Source organism: Battus philenor, unplaced genomic scaffold (genome assembly GCF_028537555.1).
Source record: "Battus philenor isolate CCGP_79_NKW_IND1 unplaced genomic scaffold, ilBatPhil1.0.hap1 SCAF_38, whole genome shotgun sequence".
Lineage (NCBI taxonomy): Eukaryota > Metazoa > Arthropoda > Insecta > Lepidoptera > Papilionidae > Battus > Battus philenor.
Window position 1 is genome coordinate 63026 of NW_027181702.1, and position 14410 is coordinate 77435.

General features: G+C 43.3%; 40 non-coding genes across 40 annotated transcripts; all 40 read right to left on the reverse strand.

The window, feature by feature from the left end:
* Positions 1-130: 130 nt before the first annotated feature.
* On the reverse strand, positions 131-249 carry LOC137928111 (5S ribosomal RNA). The gene has a single exon (XR_011108230.1). It is a non-coding gene; the product is annotated as a 5S ribosomal RNA (ribosomal RNA).
* A 154-nt stretch (positions 250-403) lies between these two features.
* LOC137928112 (5S ribosomal RNA) lies at positions 404-522 on the reverse strand. The gene has a single exon (XR_011108231.1). It is a non-coding gene; the product is annotated as a 5S ribosomal RNA (ribosomal RNA).
* Positions 523-676: 154 nt separating this feature from the next.
* Positions 677-795, reverse strand: LOC137928113 (5S ribosomal RNA). Its single transcript, XR_011108232.1, has one exon. It is a non-coding gene; the product is annotated as a 5S ribosomal RNA (ribosomal RNA).
* Positions 796-949: 154 nt separating this feature from the next.
* LOC137927968 (5S ribosomal RNA) lies at positions 950-1068 on the reverse strand. The gene has a single exon (XR_011108094.1). It is a non-coding gene; the product is annotated as a 5S ribosomal RNA (ribosomal RNA).
* A 154-nt stretch (positions 1069-1222) lies between these two features.
* LOC137927969 (5S ribosomal RNA) lies at positions 1223-1341 on the reverse strand. The gene has a single exon (XR_011108095.1). It is a non-coding gene; the product is annotated as a 5S ribosomal RNA (ribosomal RNA).
* A 153-nt stretch (positions 1342-1494) lies between these two features.
* LOC137928114 (5S ribosomal RNA) lies at positions 1495-1613 on the reverse strand. The gene has a single exon (XR_011108233.1). It is a non-coding gene; the product is annotated as a 5S ribosomal RNA (ribosomal RNA).
* Positions 1614-1767: 154 nt separating this feature from the next.
* Positions 1768-1886, reverse strand: LOC137928115 (5S ribosomal RNA). The gene has a single exon (XR_011108234.1). It is a non-coding gene; the product is annotated as a 5S ribosomal RNA (ribosomal RNA).
* A 153-nt stretch (positions 1887-2039) lies between these two features.
* On the reverse strand, positions 2040-2158 carry LOC137928116 (5S ribosomal RNA). Its single transcript, XR_011108235.1, has one exon. It is a non-coding gene; the product is annotated as a 5S ribosomal RNA (ribosomal RNA).
* Positions 2159-2312: 154 nt separating this feature from the next.
* On the reverse strand, positions 2313-2431 carry LOC137928117 (5S ribosomal RNA). Its single transcript, XR_011108236.1, has one exon. It is a non-coding gene; the product is annotated as a 5S ribosomal RNA (ribosomal RNA).
* A 154-nt stretch (positions 2432-2585) lies between these two features.
* Positions 2586-2704, reverse strand: LOC137927970 (5S ribosomal RNA). The gene has a single exon (XR_011108096.1). It is a non-coding gene; the product is annotated as a 5S ribosomal RNA (ribosomal RNA).
* Positions 2705-2858: 154 nt separating this feature from the next.
* LOC137928118 (5S ribosomal RNA) lies at positions 2859-2977 on the reverse strand. Its single transcript, XR_011108237.1, has one exon. It is a non-coding gene; the product is annotated as a 5S ribosomal RNA (ribosomal RNA).
* Positions 2978-3131: 154 nt separating this feature from the next.
* Positions 3132-3250, reverse strand: LOC137927971 (5S ribosomal RNA). The gene has a single exon (XR_011108097.1). It is a non-coding gene; the product is annotated as a 5S ribosomal RNA (ribosomal RNA).
* A 154-nt stretch (positions 3251-3404) lies between these two features.
* LOC137927972 (5S ribosomal RNA) lies at positions 3405-3523 on the reverse strand. The gene has a single exon (XR_011108098.1). It is a non-coding gene; the product is annotated as a 5S ribosomal RNA (ribosomal RNA).
* Positions 3524-3676: 153 nt separating this feature from the next.
* LOC137928119 (5S ribosomal RNA) lies at positions 3677-3795 on the reverse strand. Its single transcript, XR_011108238.1, has one exon. It is a non-coding gene; the product is annotated as a 5S ribosomal RNA (ribosomal RNA).
* A 154-nt stretch (positions 3796-3949) lies between these two features.
* Positions 3950-4068, reverse strand: LOC137928120 (5S ribosomal RNA). The gene has a single exon (XR_011108239.1). It is a non-coding gene; the product is annotated as a 5S ribosomal RNA (ribosomal RNA).
* Positions 4069-5953: 1885 nt separating this feature from the next.
* On the reverse strand, positions 5954-6072 carry LOC137928122 (5S ribosomal RNA). Its single transcript, XR_011108241.1, has one exon. It is a non-coding gene; the product is annotated as a 5S ribosomal RNA (ribosomal RNA).
* A 153-nt stretch (positions 6073-6225) lies between these two features.
* On the reverse strand, positions 6226-6344 carry LOC137928123 (5S ribosomal RNA). The gene has a single exon (XR_011108242.1). It is a non-coding gene; the product is annotated as a 5S ribosomal RNA (ribosomal RNA).
* A 154-nt stretch (positions 6345-6498) lies between these two features.
* On the reverse strand, positions 6499-6617 carry LOC137928125 (5S ribosomal RNA). The gene has a single exon (XR_011108243.1). It is a non-coding gene; the product is annotated as a 5S ribosomal RNA (ribosomal RNA).
* Positions 6618-6770: 153 nt separating this feature from the next.
* LOC137928126 (5S ribosomal RNA) lies at positions 6771-6889 on the reverse strand. The gene has a single exon (XR_011108244.1). It is a non-coding gene; the product is annotated as a 5S ribosomal RNA (ribosomal RNA).
* A 154-nt stretch (positions 6890-7043) lies between these two features.
* On the reverse strand, positions 7044-7162 carry LOC137928127 (5S ribosomal RNA). The gene has a single exon (XR_011108245.1). It is a non-coding gene; the product is annotated as a 5S ribosomal RNA (ribosomal RNA).
* A 154-nt stretch (positions 7163-7316) lies between these two features.
* LOC137928128 (5S ribosomal RNA) lies at positions 7317-7435 on the reverse strand. Its single transcript, XR_011108246.1, has one exon. It is a non-coding gene; the product is annotated as a 5S ribosomal RNA (ribosomal RNA).
* Positions 7436-7589: 154 nt separating this feature from the next.
* On the reverse strand, positions 7590-7708 carry LOC137928129 (5S ribosomal RNA). Its single transcript, XR_011108247.1, has one exon. It is a non-coding gene; the product is annotated as a 5S ribosomal RNA (ribosomal RNA).
* Positions 7709-7859: 151 nt separating this feature from the next.
* On the reverse strand, positions 7860-7978 carry LOC137928130 (5S ribosomal RNA). The gene has a single exon (XR_011108248.1). It is a non-coding gene; the product is annotated as a 5S ribosomal RNA (ribosomal RNA).
* A 154-nt stretch (positions 7979-8132) lies between these two features.
* LOC137928131 (5S ribosomal RNA) lies at positions 8133-8251 on the reverse strand. The gene has a single exon (XR_011108249.1). It is a non-coding gene; the product is annotated as a 5S ribosomal RNA (ribosomal RNA).
* A 154-nt stretch (positions 8252-8405) lies between these two features.
* Positions 8406-8524, reverse strand: LOC137928132 (5S ribosomal RNA). Its single transcript, XR_011108250.1, has one exon. It is a non-coding gene; the product is annotated as a 5S ribosomal RNA (ribosomal RNA).
* A 154-nt stretch (positions 8525-8678) lies between these two features.
* LOC137927973 (5S ribosomal RNA) lies at positions 8679-8797 on the reverse strand. The gene has a single exon (XR_011108099.1). It is a non-coding gene; the product is annotated as a 5S ribosomal RNA (ribosomal RNA).
* A 154-nt stretch (positions 8798-8951) lies between these two features.
* LOC137927975 (5S ribosomal RNA) lies at positions 8952-9070 on the reverse strand. The gene has a single exon (XR_011108101.1). It is a non-coding gene; the product is annotated as a 5S ribosomal RNA (ribosomal RNA).
* Positions 9071-9223: 153 nt separating this feature from the next.
* On the reverse strand, positions 9224-9342 carry LOC137928134 (5S ribosomal RNA). Its single transcript, XR_011108252.1, has one exon. It is a non-coding gene; the product is annotated as a 5S ribosomal RNA (ribosomal RNA).
* A 154-nt stretch (positions 9343-9496) lies between these two features.
* On the reverse strand, positions 9497-9615 carry LOC137928135 (5S ribosomal RNA). The gene has a single exon (XR_011108253.1). It is a non-coding gene; the product is annotated as a 5S ribosomal RNA (ribosomal RNA).
* Positions 9616-9769: 154 nt separating this feature from the next.
* LOC137927976 (5S ribosomal RNA) lies at positions 9770-9888 on the reverse strand. The gene has a single exon (XR_011108102.1). It is a non-coding gene; the product is annotated as a 5S ribosomal RNA (ribosomal RNA).
* A 153-nt stretch (positions 9889-10041) lies between these two features.
* Positions 10042-10160, reverse strand: LOC137928136 (5S ribosomal RNA). Its single transcript, XR_011108254.1, has one exon. It is a non-coding gene; the product is annotated as a 5S ribosomal RNA (ribosomal RNA).
* Positions 10161-10314: 154 nt separating this feature from the next.
* On the reverse strand, positions 10315-10433 carry LOC137928137 (5S ribosomal RNA). The gene has a single exon (XR_011108255.1). It is a non-coding gene; the product is annotated as a 5S ribosomal RNA (ribosomal RNA).
* A 1885-nt stretch (positions 10434-12318) lies between these two features.
* LOC137928138 (5S ribosomal RNA) lies at positions 12319-12437 on the reverse strand. The gene has a single exon (XR_011108256.1). It is a non-coding gene; the product is annotated as a 5S ribosomal RNA (ribosomal RNA).
* Positions 12438-12590: 153 nt separating this feature from the next.
* Positions 12591-12709, reverse strand: LOC137928139 (5S ribosomal RNA). The gene has a single exon (XR_011108257.1). It is a non-coding gene; the product is annotated as a 5S ribosomal RNA (ribosomal RNA).
* Positions 12710-12863: 154 nt separating this feature from the next.
* LOC137927869 (5S ribosomal RNA) lies at positions 12864-12982 on the reverse strand. The gene has a single exon (XR_011108000.1). It is a non-coding gene; the product is annotated as a 5S ribosomal RNA (ribosomal RNA).
* A 154-nt stretch (positions 12983-13136) lies between these two features.
* On the reverse strand, positions 13137-13255 carry LOC137928141 (5S ribosomal RNA). The gene has a single exon (XR_011108258.1). It is a non-coding gene; the product is annotated as a 5S ribosomal RNA (ribosomal RNA).
* A 154-nt stretch (positions 13256-13409) lies between these two features.
* LOC137927871 (5S ribosomal RNA) lies at positions 13410-13528 on the reverse strand. The gene has a single exon (XR_011108002.1). It is a non-coding gene; the product is annotated as a 5S ribosomal RNA (ribosomal RNA).
* Positions 13529-13682: 154 nt separating this feature from the next.
* On the reverse strand, positions 13683-13801 carry LOC137928142 (5S ribosomal RNA). Its single transcript, XR_011108259.1, has one exon. It is a non-coding gene; the product is annotated as a 5S ribosomal RNA (ribosomal RNA).
* Positions 13802-13955: 154 nt separating this feature from the next.
* LOC137927873 (5S ribosomal RNA) lies at positions 13956-14074 on the reverse strand. Its single transcript, XR_011108003.1, has one exon. It is a non-coding gene; the product is annotated as a 5S ribosomal RNA (ribosomal RNA).
* A 154-nt stretch (positions 14075-14228) lies between these two features.
* LOC137927932 (5S ribosomal RNA) lies at positions 14229-14347 on the reverse strand. Its single transcript, XR_011108059.1, has one exon. It is a non-coding gene; the product is annotated as a 5S ribosomal RNA (ribosomal RNA).
* Positions 14348-14410: the final 63 nt, after the last annotated feature.

The window sequence follows — 14410 nt, forward strand, 5'->3', positions numbered from 1 at the left end:
ACGCGAGACGCGACATCGGAGAGAAATCTTCATTTTTTTGTTAATAATCTCCTATGAAAAATTTATAAAGTTCATGGATTGAGAATATTGGAGCGCTAAAAAGGAACCGCCGAAAGAAAAACGCCAAAAAAGCCAACATCACGCGGTGTTCCCAGGCGGTCACCCATCCAAGTACTGACCGCGCCCGACGTTGCTTAACTTCGGTGATCGGACGAGAACCGGTGTATTCAACGTGGTATGGACGTTGGCGACCGTTGGTCTTCGAAACGCAAACGCGAGACGCGACATCGGAGAGAAATCTTCATTTTTTTGTTAATAATCTCCTATGAAAAATTAATAAAAGTTTATGAATTGAGAATATTGGAGCGCTAAAAAGAAACCGCCGAGAGAAAAACGCCAAAAAAGCCAACATCACGCGGTGTTCCCAGGCGGTCACCCATCCAAGTACTGACCGCGCCCGACGTTGCTTAACTTCGGTGATCGGACGAGAACCGGTGTATTCAACGTGGTATGGACGTTGGCGACCGTTCGTCTTCGAAACGCAAACGCGAGACGCGACATCGGAGAGAAATCTTCATTTTTTTGTTAATAATCTCCTATGAAAAATTAATAAAAGTTTATGAATTGAGAATATTGGAGCGCTAAAAAGGAACCGCCGAAAGAAAAACGCCAAAAAAGCCAACATCACGCGGTGTTCCCAGGCGGTCACCCATCCAAGTACTGACCGCGCCCGACGTTGCTTAACTTCGGTGATCGGACGAGAACCGGTGTATTCAACGTGGTATGGACGTTGGCGAACGTTCGTCTTCGAAACGCAAACGCGAGAGGCGACATCGGAGAGAAATCTTCATTTTTTTGTTAATAATCTCCTATGAAAAATTAATAAAAGTTCATGGATTGAGAATATTGGAGCGCTAAAAAGGAACCGCCGAAAGAAAAACGCCAAAAAAGCCAACATCACGCGGTGTTCCCAGGCGGTCACCCATCCAAGTACTGACCGCGCCCGACGTTGCTTAACTTCGGTGATCGGACGAGAACAGGTGTATTCAACGTGGTATGGACGTTGGCGACCGTTCGTCTTCGAAACGCAAACGCGAGACGCGACATCGGAGAGAAATCTTCATTTTTTTGTTAATAATCTCCTATGAAAAATTAATAAAAGTTTATGAATTGAGAATATTGGAGCGCTAAAAAGGAACCGCCGAAAGAAAAACGCCAAAAAAGCCAACATCACGCGGTGTTCCCAGGCGGTCACCCATCCAAGTACTGACCGCGCCCGACGTTGCTTAACTTCGGTGATCGGACGAGAACAGGTGTATTCAACGTGGTATGGACGTTGGCGACCGTTCGTCTTCGAAACGCAAACGCGAGACGCGACATCGGAGAGAAATCTTCATTTTTTTGTTAATAATCTCCTATGAAAAATTTATAAAGTTCATGGATTGAGAATATTGGAGCGCTAAAAAGGAACCGCCGAAAGAAAAACGCCAAAAAAGCCAACATCACGCGGTGTTCCCAGGCGGTCACCCATCCAAGTACTGACCGCGCCCGACGTTGCTTAACTTCGGTGATCGGACGAGAACCGGTGTATTCAACGTGGTATGGACGTTGGCGACCGTTGGTCTTCGAAACGCAAACGCGAGACGCGACATCGGAGAGAAATCTTCATTTTTTTGTTAATAATCTCCTATGAAAAATTAATAAAAGTTTATGAATTGAGAATATTGGAGCGCTAAAAAGAAACCGCCGAGAGAAAAACGCCAAAAAAGCCAACATCACGCGGTGTTCCCAGGCGGTCACCCATCCAAGTACTGACCGCGCCCGACGTTGCTTAACTTCGGTGATCGGACGAGAACCGGTGTATTCAACGTGGTATGGACGTTGGCGACCGTTCGTCTTCGAAACGCAAACGCGAGACGCGACATCGGAGAGAAATCTTCATTTTTTTGTTAATAATCTCCTATGAAAAATTATTAAAGTTCATGGATTGAGAATATTGGAGCGCTAAAAAGAAACCGCCGAGAGAAAAACGCCAAAAAAGCCAACATCACGCGGTGTTCCCAGGCGGTCACCCATCCAAGTACTGACCGCGCCCGACGTTGCTTAACTTCGGTGATCGGACGAGAACCGGTGTATTCAACGTGGTATGGACGTTGGCGAACGTTCGTCTTCGAAACGCAAACGCGAGACGCGACATCGGAGAGAAATCTTCATTTTTTTGTTAATAATCTCCTATGAAACATGGATAAAAGTTTATGGATTGAGAATATTGGAGCGCTAAAAAGGAACCGCCGAAAGAAAAACGCCAAAAAAGCCAACATCACGCGGTGTTCCCAGGCGGTCACCCATCCAAGTACTGACCGCGCCCGACGTTGCTTAACTTCGGTGATCGGACGAGAACCGGTGTATTCAACGTGGTATGGACGTTGGCGAACGTTCGTCTTCGAAACGCAAACGCGAGACGCGACATCGGAGAGAAATCTTCATTTTTTTGTTAATAATCTCCTATGAAACATGGATAAAAGTTTATGGATTGAGAATATTGGAGCGCTAAAAAGGAACCGCCGAAAGAAAAACGCCAAAAAAGCCAACATCACGCGGTGTTCCCAGGCGGTCACCCATCCAAGTACTGACCGCGCCCGACGTTGCTTAACTTCGGTGATCGGACGAGAACAGGTGTATTCAACGTGGTATGGACGTTGGCGACCGTTCGTCTTCGAAACGCAAACGCGAGACGCGACATCGGAGAGAAATCTTCATTTTTTTGTTAATAATCTCCTATGAAAAATTAATAAAAGTTTATGAATTGAGAATATTGGAGCGCTAAAAAGGAACCGCCGAAAGAAAAACGCCAAAAAAGCCAACATCACGCGGTGTTCCCAGGCGGTCACCCATCCAAGTACTGACCGCGCCCGACGTTGCTTAACTTCGGTGATCGGACGAGAACCGGTGTATTCAACGTGGTATGGACGTTGGCGAACGTTCGTCTTCGAAACGCAAACGCGAGAGGCGACATCGGAGAGAAATCTTCATTTTTTTGTTAATAATCTCCTATGAAAAATTAATAAAAGTTCATGGATTGAGAATATTGGAGCGCTAAAAAGGAACCGCCGAAAGAAAAACGCCAAAAAAGCCAACATCACGCGGTGTTCCCAGGCGGTCACCCATCCAAGTACTGACCGCGCCCGACGTTGCTTAACTTCGGTGATCGGACGAGAACAGGTGTATTCAACGTGGTATGGACGTTGGCGACCGTTCGTCTTCGAAACGCAAACGCGAGACGCGACATCGGAGAGAAATCTTCATTTTTTTGTTAATAATCTCCTATGAAAAATTAATAAAAGTTTATGAATTGAGAATATTGGAGCGCTAAAAAGGAACCGCCGAAAGAAAAACGCCAAAAAAGCCAACATCACGCGGTGTTCCCAGGCGGTCACCCATCCAAGTACTGACCGCGCCCGACGTTGCTTAACTTCGGTGATCGGACGAGAACAGGTGTATTCAACGTGGTATGGACGTTGGCGACCGTTCGTCTTCGAAACGCAAACGCGAGACGCGACATCGGAGAGAAATCTTCATTTTTTTGTTAATAATCTCCTATGAAAAATTATTAAAGTTCATGGATTGAGAATATTGGAGCGCTAAAAAGGAACCGCCGAAAGAAAAACGCCAAAAAAGCCAACATCACGCGGTGTTCCCAGGCGGTCACCCATCCAAGTACTGACCGCGCCCGACGTTGCTTAACTTCGGTGATCGGACGAGAACCGGTGTATTCAACGTGGTATGGACGTTGGCGACCGTTGGTCTTCGAAACGCAAACGCGAGACGCGACATCGGAGAGAAATCTTCATTTTTTTGTTAATAATCTCCTATGAAAAATTAATAAAAGTTTATGAATTGAGAATATTGGAGCGCTAAAAAGAAACCGCCGAGAGAAAAACGCCAAAAAAGCCAACATCACGCGGTGTTCCCAGGCGGTCACCCATCCAAGTACTGACCGCGCCCGACGTTGCTTAACTTCGGTGATCGGACGAGAACCGGTGTATTCAACGTGGTATGGACGTTGGCGACAGATGGTCTTCGAAACGCAAACACCATCTTGGTGATCTTCGAAACCGAATCCTAATTCTTTGTTATGTCCTTGTTATTTTCTTCAATATTTTTTTTTCAACGTCCACACTAAATAGATAAATCGGCGGAAATTGCATTACATAATAATGGCTACTGCTTGGTCTCAGAAATCTTTCCTTGTGAAGTTTTGTACTTCATCGTCCACTCACATACAATACTTACCAGTGTATCGTATGTGCCTTTCGTTGTATAACAAATTTGAAAACTAAGTCGACATCTTCAGTATTTCCTTTGCGAAGTTAAACAATGTTTGTTACTATAATACATACTATGCCGCATGTACACGTCATAACAATGAACACATTCATAACACAGCTTTACACAAGTAGAGGCCTTTGCTACGTGCGAGCGTCATCGTGAAACTGGTACGCGCTCTACCAGCCTTATTCTTAGTTTCTATGTTCACAGATTCTTCCGCTCCGTGAACTCAGCTCCGATGCAGCTGTAAACGCCTTCGAGCTAAGAGCAATAACATCAACATAGAATAAGTATACAATGCAGTTTCATTTTTATTTTCAAACCGTTACTATTGTTCAATTAAACTTATTATTGTCTACATAAGGTTTGGAATATATTTTGGTTGTAAGAGAGAGATCGACACATATATAATACGCCAATACCTCACTTTGCGTAGTGGTTACGTTTCAGAAAAACACGACGCAAATTGAAACGCCGCAAAGTGAATTAAGATTTTCTATAGCAAACCACATAAAGATCGAAGATAGGTACCAGGGTCACGAAAATATTACTTTTTAAAAAGAAAATTGAACAAACAGAAATAAAATAACTCTGCCAATTAAATAAATTGTAATAATATTAACCTTTTTGGTAACCAGAAACAACGCGTAAAAATTTTTATAAATTTATTATTCTCTTTTAAAATAAGCACAACACACTACTTAATTAAAACTGAACTTTTAAAATTAGCAAAACAAAGTGAAAATAAAACTGTATTCAAATTGCGTTGATTTTTGGTTAGAAAGAGAATCCCCGAGTTTTGATGGCGTAACGCAATTAAAAACAAAAGTGTTGCCACCTTTTAAAAAATAAAATAAAATAGAATTAAAAAAAAAACGACGCAAAGCGAAGTATTGGTGTACTCTTCAGCTTTAATGAAAGTTCTTTTCGCATCGAGTAGGCAACCTGCCCACGTTTTTTTCTTTTGTGTTTATGTAAGTTAAACTCGATATTATCTATAACTAGCTGATCCCGCAAATGTTGTTTTGCAAAAAAAATATTTTTAATTTTCAATTTAAAAATAAGGGTTGATCGTAGAGGGGTAAAAATTTAAGGTTGTATGGTATTTATTTGGCGAAGAAGAGCGTCATCTACAGGGAAAATATTGAAATGGCAGAGTAACGACAGCGGACTCATCTAAATGCTACGAGATGGCAGTGTGATCGGCCTGAAAAAATCACCTTTTGTTACTAGAAAATAAAAACACAAAATATTAATAATTGGAATTGTTATCATAAAAAACAACCTGAACGCAATTGAAAACTATAAACAGTCAAGTAAGAAAGCGATCGTTCTTAAAGGTTTTTCTATGTATAAAGTATGATTAAAAAAATTGGTTACAGTATTTTAAAAGGATTTTGAAGGTGAAATCAAATTGGGTTTTATTTTGTGCTATAATAGTTCACACCGTGAACAAAAAAGGAGTCGTGTATCAAAATATTACAAAATTAGGCTAAGTATAAGACAGTAAAGAGCGCCAGTTTTAACAAAGATAAAAATTGACGAATGACATGCAAAACAAAAGTTTATGAATTGAGAATATTGGAGCGCTGAAAGGGAACCGCTGAAAGAAAAACGCCAAAAAAGCCAACATCACGCGGTGTTCCCAGGCGGTCACCCATCCAAGTACTGACCGCGCCCGACGTTGCTTAACTTCGGTGATCGGACGAGAACCGGTGTATTCAACGTGGTATGGACGTTGGCGACCGTTCGTCTTCGAAACGCAAACGCGAGAGGCGACATCGGAGAGAAATCTTCATTTTTTTGTTAATAATCTCCTATGAAAAATTATTAAACTTCATGGATTGAGAATATTGGAGCGCTAAAAGGGAACCGCCGAAAGAAAAACGCCAAAAAAGCCAACATCACGCGGTGTTCCCAGGCGGTCACCCATCCAAGTACTGACCGCGCCCGACGTTGCTTAACTTCGGTGATCGGACGAGAACCGGTGTATTCAACGTGGTATGGACGTTGGCGACTGATGGTCCTCGAAACGCAAACGCGAGAGGCGACATCGGAGAGAAATCTTCATTTTTTTGTTAATAATCTCCTATGAAACATGGATAAAAGTTTATGGATTGAGAATATTGGAGCGCTAAAAAGGAACCGCCGAAAGAAAAACGCCAAAAAAGCCAACATCACGCGGTGTTCCCAGGCGGTCACCCATCCAAGTACTGACCGCGCCCGACGTTGCTTAACTTCGGTGATCGGACGAGAACCGGTGTATTCAACGTGGTATGGACGTTGGCGACCGTTCGTCTTCGAAACGCAAACGCGAGACGCGACATCGGAGAGAAATCTTCATTTTTTTGTTAATAATCTCCTATGAAAAATTATTAAAGTTCATGGATTGAGAATATTGGAGCGCTAAAAAGAAACCGCCGAGAGAAAAACGCCAAAAAAGCCAACATCACGCGGTGTTCCCAGGCGGTCACCCATCCAAGTACTGACCGCGCCCGACGTTGCTTAACTTCGGTGATCGGACGAGAACCGGTGTATTCAACGTGGTATGGACGTTGGCGACAGATAGTCCTCGAAACGCAAACGCGAGAGGCGACATCGGAGAGAAATCTTCATTTTTTTGTTAATAATCTCCTATGAAACATGGATAAAAGTTTATGGATTGAGAATATTGGAGCGCTAAAAGGGAACCGCCGAAAGAAAAACGCCAAAAAAGCCAACATCACGCGGTGTTCCCAGGCGGTCACCCATCCAAGTACTGACCGCGCCCGACGTTGCTTAACTTCGGTGATCGGACGAGAACCGGTGTATTCAACGTGGTATGGACGTTGGCGACAGATGGTCCTCGAAACGCAAACGCGAGAGGCGACATCGGAGAGAAATCTTCATTTTTTTGTTAATAATCTCCTATGAAACATGGATAAAAGTTTATGGATTGAGAATATTGGAGCGCTAAAAAGGAACCGCCGAAAGAAAAACGCCAAAAAAGCCAACATCACGCGGTGTTCCCAGGCGGTCACCCATCCAAGTACTGACCGCGCCCGACGTTGCTTAACTTCGGTGATCGGACGAGAACCGGTGTATTCAACGTGGTATGGACGTTGGCGACAGATGGTCCTCGAAACGCAAACGCGAGAGGCGACATCGGAGAGAAATCTTCATTTTTTTGTTAATAATCTCCTATGAAACATGGATAAAAGTTTATGGATTGAGAATATTGGAGCGCTAAAAGGGAACCGCCGAAAGAAAAACGTCAAAAAAGCCAACATCACGCGGTGTTCCCAGGCGGTCACCCATCCAAGTACTGACCGCGCCCGACGTTGCTTAACTTCGGTGATCGGACGAGAACCGGTGTATTCAACGTGGTATGGACGTTGGCGAGATAGTCCTCGAAACGCAAACGCGAGAGGCGACATCGGAGAGAAATCTTCATTTTTTTGTTAATAATCTCCTATGAAAAATTATTAAAGTTCATGGATTGAGAATATTGGAGCGCTAAAAAGGAACCGCCGAAAGAAAAACGCCAAAAAAGCCAACATCACGCGGTGTTCCCAGGCGGTCACCCATCCAAGTACTGACCGCGCCCGACGTTGCTTAACTTCGGTGATCGGACGAGAACCGGTGTATTCAACGTGGTATGGACGTTGGCGACAGATGGTCCTCGAAACGCAAACGCGAGAGGCGACATCGGAGAGAAATCTTCATTTTTTTGTTAATAATCTCCTATGAAACATGGATAAAAGTTTATGGATTGAGAATATTGGAGCGCTAAAAGGGAACCGCCGAAAGAAAAACGCCAAAAAAGCCAACATCACGCGGTGTTCCCAGGCGGTCACCCATCCAAGTACTGACCGCGCCCGACGTTGCTTAACTTCGGTGATCGGACGAGAACCGGTGTATTCAACGTGGTATGGACGTTGGCGACTGATGGTCCTCGAAACGCAAACGCGAGAGGCGACATCGGAGAGAAATCTTCATTTTTTTGTTAATAATCTCCTATGAAAAATGGATAAAAGTTTATGGATTGAGAATATTGGAGCGCTAAAAAGGAACCGCCGAAAGAAAAACGCCAAAAAAGCCAACATCACGCGGTGTTCCCAGGCGGTCACCCATCCAAGTACTGACCGCGCCCGACGTTGCTTAACTTCGGTGATCGGACGAGAACCGGTGTATTCAACGTGGTATGGACGTTGGCGAACGTTCGTCTTCGAAACGCAAACGCGAGAGGCGACATCGGAGAGAAATCTTCATTTTTTTGTTAATAATCTCCTATGAAAAATTAATAAAAGTTCATGGATTGAGAATATTGGAGCGCTAAAAAGGAACCGCCGAAAGAAAAACGCCAAAAAAGCCAACATCACGCGGTGTTCCCAGGCGGTCACCCATCCAAGTACTGACCGCGCCCGACGTTGCTTAACTTCGGTGATCGGACGAGAACAGGTGTATTCAACGTGGTATGGACGTTGGCGACCGTTCGTCTTCGAAACGCATACGCGAGACGCGACATCGGAGAGAAATCTTCATTTTTTTGTTAATAATCTCCTATGAAAAATTAATAAAAGTTTATGAATTGAGAATATTGGAGCGCTAAAAAGGAACCGCCGAAAGAAAAACGCCAAAAAAGCCAACATCACGCGGTGTTCCCAGGCGGTCACCCATCCAAGTACTGACCGCGCCCGACGTTGCTTAACTTCGGTGATCGGACGAGAACAGGTGTATTCAACGTGGTATGGACGTTGGCGACCGTTCGTCTTCGAAACGCAAACGCGAGACGCGACATCGGAGAGAAATCTTCATTTTTTTGTTAATAATCTCCTATGAAAAATTATTAAAGTTCATGGATTGAGAATATTGGAGCGCTAAAAAGGAACCGCCGAAAGAAAAACGCCAAAAAAGCCAACATCACGCGGTGTTCCCAGGCGGTCACCCATCCAAGTACTGACCGCGCCCGACGTTGCTTAACTTCGGTGATCGGACGAGAACCGGTGTATTCAACGTGGTATGGACGTTGGCGACCGTTGGTCTTCGAAACGCAAACGCGAGACGCGACATCGGAGAGAAATCTTCATTTTTTTGTTAATAATCTCCTATGAAAAATTAATAAAAGTTTATGAATTGAGAATATTGGAGCGCTAAAAAGAAACCGCCGAGAGAAAAACGCCAAAAAAGCCAACATCACGCGGTGTTCCCAGGCGGTCACCCATCCAAGTACTGACCGCGCCCGACGTTGCTTAACTTCGGTGATCGGACGAGAACCGGTGTATTCAACGTGGTATGGACGTTGGCGACAGATGGTCTTCGAAACGCAAACGCGAGACGCGACATCGGAGAGAAATCTTCATTTTTTTGTTAATAATCTCCTATGAAAAATTAATAAAAGTTTATGAATTGAGAATATTGGAGCGCTAAAAAGAAACCGCCGAGAGAAAAACGCCAAAAAAGCCAACATCACGCGGTGTTCCCAGGCGGTCACCCATCCAAGTACTGACCGCGCCCGACGTTGCTTAACTTCGGTGATCGGACGAGAACAGGTGTATTCAACGTGGTATGGACGTTGGCGACCGTTCGTCTTCGAAACGCAAACGCGAGACGCGACATCGGAGAGAAATCTTCATTTTTTTGTTAATAATCTCCTATGAAAAATTATTAAAGTTCATGGATTGAGAATATTGGAGCGCTAAAAAGGAACCGCCGAAAGAAAAACGCCAAAAAAGCCAACATCACGCGGTGTTCCCAGGCGGTCACCCATCCAAGTACTGACCGCGCCCGACGTTGCTTAACTTCGGTGATCGGACGAGAACCGGTGTATTCAACGTGGTATGGACGTTGGCGACCGTTGGTCTTCGAAACGCAAACGCGAGACGCGACATCGGAGAGAAATCTTCATTTTTTTGTTAATAATCTCCTATGAAAAATTAATAAAAGTTTATGAATTGAGAATATTGGAGCGCTAAAAAGAAACCGCCGAGAGAAAAACGCCAAAAAAGCCAACATCACGCGGTGTTCCCAGGCGGTCACCCATCCAAGTACTGACCGCGCCCGACGTTGCTTAACTTCGGTGATCGGACGAGAACCGGTGTATTCAACGTGGTATGGACGTTGGCGACAGATGGTCTTCGAAACGCAAACACCATCTTGGTGATCTTCGAAACCGAATCCTAATTCTTTGTTATGTCCTTGTTATTTTCTTCAATATTTTTTTTTCAACGTCCACACTAAATAGATAAATCGGCGGAAATTGCATTACATAATAATGGCTACTGCTTGGTCTCAGAAATCTTTCCTTGTGAAGTTTTGTACTTCATCGTCCACTCACATACAATACTTACCAGTGTATCGTATGTGCCTTTCGTTGTATAACAAATTTGAAAACTAAGTCGACATCTTCAGTATTTCCTTTGCGAAGTTAAACAATGTTTGTTACTATAATACATACTATGCCGCATGTACACGTCATAACAATGAACACATTCATAACACAGCTTTACACAAGTAGAGGCCTTTGCTACGTGCGAGCGTCATCGTGAAACTGGTACGCGCTCTACCAGCCTTATTCTTAGTTTCTATGTTCACAGATTCTTCCGCTCCGTGAACTCAGCTCCGATGCAGCTGTAAACGCCTTCGAGCTAAGAGCAATAACATCAACATAGAATAAGTATACAATGCAGTTTCATTTTTATTTTCAAACCGTTACTATTGTTCAATTAAACTTATTATTGTCTACATAAGGTTTGGAATATATTTTGGTTGTAAGAGAGAGATCGACACATATATAATACGCCAATACCTCACTTTGCGTAGTGGTTACGTTTCAGAAAAACACGACGCAAATTGAAACGCCGCAAAGTGAATTAAGATTTTCTATAGCAAACCACATAAAGATCGAAGATAGGTACCAGGGTCACGAAAATATTACTTTTTAAAAAGAAAATTGAACAAACAGAAATAAAATAACTCTGCCAATTAAATAAATTGTAATAATATTAACCTTTTTGGTAACCAGAAACAACGCGTAAAAATTTTTATAAATTTATTATTCTCTTTTAAAATAAGCACAACACACTACTTAATTAAAACTGAACTTTTAAAATTAGCAAAACAAAGTGAAAATAAAACTGTATTCAAATTGCGTTGATTTTTGGTTAGAAAGAGAATCCCCGAGTTTTGATGGCGTAACGCAATTAAAAACAAAAGTGTTGCCACCTTTTAAAAAATAAAATAAAATAGAATTAAAAAAAAAACGACGCAAAGCGAAGTATTGGTGTACTCTTCAGCTTTAATGAAAGTTCTTTTCGCATCGAGTAGGCAACCTGCCCACGTTTTTTTCTTTTGTGTTTATGTAAGTTAAACTCGATATTATCTATAACTAGCTGATCCCGCAAATGTTGTTTTGCAAAAAAAATATTTTTAATTTTCAATTTAAAAATAAGGGTTGATCGTAGAGGGGTAAAAATTTAAGGTTGTATGGTATTTATTTGGCGAAGAAGAGCGCCATCTACAGGGAAAATATTGAAATGGCAGAGTAACGACAGCGGACTCATCTAAATGCTACGAGATGGCAGTGTGATCGGCCTGAAAAAATCACCTTTTGTTACTAGAAAATAAAAACACAAAATATTAATAATTGGAATTGTTATCATAAAAAACAACCTGAACGCAATTGAAAACTATAAACAGTCAAGTAAGAAAGCGATCGTTCTTAAAGGTTTTTCTATGTATAAAGTATGATTAAAAAAATTGGTTACAGTATTTTAAAAGGATTTTGAAGGTGAAATCAAATTGGGTTTTATTTTGTGCTATAATAGTTCACACCGTGAACAAAAAAGGAGTCGTGTATCAAAATATTACAAAATTAGGCTAAGTATAAGACAGTAAAGAGCGCCAGTTTTAACAAAGATAAAAATTGACGAATGACATGCAAAACAAAAGTTTATGAATTGAGAATATTGGAGCGCTGAAAGGGAACCGCTGAAAGAAAAACGCCAAAAAAGCCAACATCACGCGGTGTTCCCAGGCGGTCACCCATCCAAGTACTGACCGCGCCCGACGTTGCTTAACTTCGGTGATCGGACGAGAACCGGTGTATTCAACGTGGTATGGACGTTGGCGACCGTTCGTCTTCGAAACGCAAACGCGAGAGGCGACATCGGAGAGAAATCTTCATTTTTTTGTTAATAATCTCCTATGAAAAATTATTAAACTTCATGGATTGAGAATATTGGAGCGCTAAAAGGGAACCGCCGAAAGAAAAACGCCAAAAAAGCCAACATCACGCGGTGTTCCCAGGCGGTCACCCATCCAAGTACTGACCGCGCCCGACGTTGCTTAACTTCGGTGATCGGACGAGAACCGGTGTATTCAACGTGGTATGGACGTTGGCGACTGATGGTCCTCGAAACGCAAACGCGAGAGGCGACATCGGAGAGAAATCTTCATTTTTTTGTTAATAATCTCCTATGAAACATGGATAAAAGTTTATGGATTGAGAATATTGGAGCGCTAAAAAGGAACCGCCGAAAGAAAAACGCCAAAAAAGCCAACATCACGCGGTGTTCCCAGGCGGTCACCCATCCAAGTACTGACCGCGCCCGACGATGCTTAACTTCGGTGATCGGACGAGAACCGGTGTATTCAACGTGGTATGGACGTTGGCGAAAATTGGTCTTCGAAACGCAAACGCGAGAGGCGACATCGGAGAGAAATCTTCATTTTTTTGTTAATAATCTCCTATGAAAAATGGATAAAAGTTTACGGATTGAGAATATTGGAGCGCTAAAAAGGAACCGCCGAAAGAAAAACGCCAAAAAAGCCAACATCACGCGGTGTTCCCAGGCGGTCACCCATCCAAGTACTGACCGCGCCCGACGTTGCTTAACTTCGGTGATCGGACGAGAACCGGTGTATTCAACGTGGTATGGACGTTGGCGACTGATGGCCCTCGAAACGCACACGCGAGAGGCGACATCGGAGAAAAATCTTCATTTTTTTGTTAATAATCTCCTATGAAAAATGGATAAAAGTTTATAGATTGAGAATGTTGGAGCGCTAAAAAGGAACCGCCGAAAGAAAAACGCCAAAAAAGCCAACATCACGCGGTGTTCCCAGGCGGTCACCCATCCAAGTACTGACCGCGCCCGACGATGCTTAACTTCGGTGATCGGACGAGAACCGGTGTATTCAACGTGGTATGGACGTTGGCGAAAATTGGTCTTCGAAACGCAAACGCGAGAGGCGACATCGGAGAGAAATCTTCATTTTTTTGTTAATAATCTCCTATGAAAAATGGATAAAAGTTTACGGATTGAGAATATTGGAGCGCTAAAAAGGAACCGCCGAAAGAAAAACGCCAAAAAAGCCAACATCACGCGGTGTTCCCAGGCGGTCACCCATCCAAGTACTGACCGCGCCCGACGTTGCTTAACTTCGGTGATCGGACGAGAACCGGTGTATTCAACGTGGTATGGACGTTGGCGACTGATGGCCCTCGAAACGCACACGCGAGAGGCGACATCGGAGAAAAATCTTCATTTTTTTGTTAATAATCTCCTATGAAAAATGGATAAAAGTTTATAGATTGAGAATGTTGGAGCGCTAAAAAGGAACCGCCGAAAGAAAAACGCCAAAAAAGCCAACATCACGCGGTGTTCCCAGGCGGTCACCCATCCAAGTACTGACCGCGCCCGACGATGCTTAACTTCGGTGATCGGACGAGAACCGGTGTATTCAACGTGGTATGGACGTTGGCGACTGATGGTCTTCGAAAAGCAAACGCGAGAGGCGACATCGGAGAGAAATCTTCATTTTTTTGTTAATAATCTCCTATGAAAAATGGATAAAAGTTTACGGATTGAGAATATTGGAGCGCTAAAAAGGAACCGCCGAAAGAAAAACGCCAAAAAAGCCATCATCACGCGGTGTTCCCAGGCGGTCACCCATCCAAGTACTGACCGCGCCCGACGTTGCTTAACTTCGGTGATCGGACGAGAACCGGTGTATTCAACGTGGTATGGACGTTGGCGAAAATTGGTCTTTGAAACGCAAACGCGAGAGGCGACATCGGAGAGAAATCTTCATTTTTTTA